This window comes from Montipora capricornis, chromosome 14 (genome assembly GCF_036669925.1).
Source record: "Montipora capricornis isolate CH-2021 chromosome 14, ASM3666992v2, whole genome shotgun sequence".
NCBI lineage: Eukaryota > Metazoa > Cnidaria > Anthozoa > Scleractinia > Acroporidae > Montipora > Montipora capricornis.
This window is the reverse complement of record NC_090896.1, coordinates 31,137,214-31,139,713: the sequence shown is the minus strand read 5'-3', so window position 1 is coordinate 31,139,713 and position 2,500 is coordinate 31,137,214. Positions and strand designations below refer to the sequence as shown.

General features: G+C 41.1%; 1 protein-coding gene across 6 annotated transcripts in view; it reads left to right on the top strand.

Annotated features, from left to right (window-relative positions):
- LOC138031237 (calcium-activated potassium channel subunit alpha-1-like) overlaps positions 1-2,500 on the top strand; it is a 73,715-nt gene that overhangs the window by 52,937 nt on the left and 18,278 nt on the right. The window lies entirely within an intron of this gene.

Below are 2,500 nucleotides of genomic sequence, written 5' to 3'. Positions count from 1 at the left end.
GCGAGGCTACTTAGTCTCGTTAGCAGGAAGACAAAAGAATAATTTATTAGCCGCCATTTATGAATACGGTCTATTCTTTTCTCCATATTTCAAGGTCGCTCCCACTTAAGCAATAGAGGACCTTTTCCTGTTTCCACAGCCTCATCTAAAAACACGAGGGGGAGTTGGGAGAATTCTCGACAGTTCTACAAACCCGAGACGCAGTCAAGAAGCTAAGGTCGCTCTCGGCTATCGCCTCGAGCGACTCTTACGCTTCTCTCGTGCTTAGTAACCTCCTGCGTGCACCATGACGCATTAGTGCACGCTAGGCCGTTTACCATTTTGTTAAACAGTAACGATAATTTAAATTATTGGAGCTGTGGCTCTTACACTCATCATCTTGACTGCTTACAGGATATATTTCGTAACGAATAGCAGTCTTAACTTGTCAAATTTGGCAGAATGTGTGACGGCTTTACACGAATTTAATTGGTACAAATTGCCTCGAGGTTAAATCGAGGAAACTTTGCGTCATTATACGGTCAGGCTCTCATCAAATTACTTAATCTCTTTTTGCCTTCAATGTATTGCATGTTAAATGTGTGACGTTCTCAGATTTGCTTTTCCTGTTGTTATCAACGTCAACAAAGTTCTTTTAAATGTCTTCTTTGACCCAGACGATCTCACTCCATTTAGTTATGATATGACTCCAGGGTTTAAACCATTGTAACTGTTCGAAAAGAAAGCAACTATAACCCGCTAACACTGCTCACTACATCAAGTTCTTTTTAAGTAATAAAATCTAAATCTTACTGAGCTCTCATGCCACATGTCGGAGTGAAAATGGTTTAGTGCTTTGGCTTAAAGCCCCACATCACTGGTTAAATGAATTTCGTTTAAGGTATATACAAGTCTTGCTGCAGTCTTGTCCTTTTTTAAAATTTGACTCAGAAACGTAATGGAACTTCTGTCTTGCTACTAACATCTCTTTTACGTCAGTAATTTACTTAGTTTTAGTCAAAACTTGTTATCAGTTTCTGTCGTCTGACTTTGCCCGGTGAAAATCGCTTAGGTGTTTTCTATTTCCTTCTTCTCAGGAAAACAAATTCTGCTCATATTGAACCATTACCGTGTCTTTAGGCCTCATTCCTTTGTTTTAGTTGTACACCTTCAATCCGCTTCCACTTTGTTTGTACTTACGTAAGGAAAGAAATTCTATCATTTCTAGCCTTGCTCAGATTTATCCATTGTTTAGGTCGCTGAAATCAGCATTGAAAATGGCCGATGAATGAACCATCAGTAGGCTTGTAAGCCGTCTTAATTTATCCTCATTTGATCGTTCAATGACTTTGAATTTCCGAATTCTTGAACTTTGTTAATGGCCAAGCTTTCCCCTCATATTCTGCACACTTTTCTGCACCTAGTTGGGTGGCGGTGGTGGTAATGTTATTACCAGTGGCACTAGTAGCGGTGGGAGTGATAACAGCAGTAGTAGTGTCGGTGTCCTAGTGGTATTAGCATTAAAAGTGACTGTAGTAGAAGGAGGAGCGGTGGTATTGATGGTAGTAGTCGCAGTCTCAGTGGTTGTCATCATAGTCTATGTGGGTGTAGTAGTCGTGGTTGTAGTAGTAGCGGTGGGAGTAGTAGGTAGTTGTGGAAATAGGAGCAGTGAGACTGGCGACAGCAGTGGGAGAACGAGGAGGAGGAGTGATTAAGAAGGGTACTAGTAGTAGTAGTAGTAGTAGTAGTAGTAGTAGTAGTAGTAGTAGCAGTAGTAGTAGCAGTAGTAGCAGTGGTAGTGGTAATGGTGGTGGTAATGGTGGTGGTAGTGGTAGTGGTAGTTGTAGTGGTAGTAGTAGTAGTAGTAGTAGTGGTGTTGGGAGTGGTGGTAGTAGTGAAGTAGTAGGAGGAGTATTAGAGGGAGGAGGCTGAAGAGGAAAGAAGGCGCAGCATCAACAGCAGTCAGAGTGGCTTAAAACTTAGTGCTTTCCATTTAAATAACCCTTAGACTTCCGGAAGTGATCAGCATGTTAATTCTCCTCACAATTTCAATTAAACGTCAGTCAGACGTGTGCTGAGAATGAAAATAATTATCAGCTTAAGAGGTGTGATCTTGATATAACACAAAATTCTCATAACTACCCAACAAAGAAATATATGGTACTAGTTGGGAGAATGAAGATTCGATCGTGGGAATGAAAGGGTTAAACAACCTTAAATCACTGTATCGTTCTCACAAAGAGCTGGCGGCAGTCACATAATCAACTTGGACTCCCTTTGGATGCCAGTTGTCTCTCAAAAGTCATTTGTTCCAAATTGTACATGAAGTGTTCACATGGTGGAGTTCCCGAGACTACGTTTGGCCAAAGTTTCCTTCTGAGCCGATAGCACTGTTAATTTAAGTGAATTTTTAATTTACCGTGAGACACGTTGAAGGAACAGGAATGAGTTTATGGTTTTTTGCGGAAATCACTGGAAGGCGTTCCGGAATTAAGCTTTGAGAAGCGAGGAGAGATCAAGG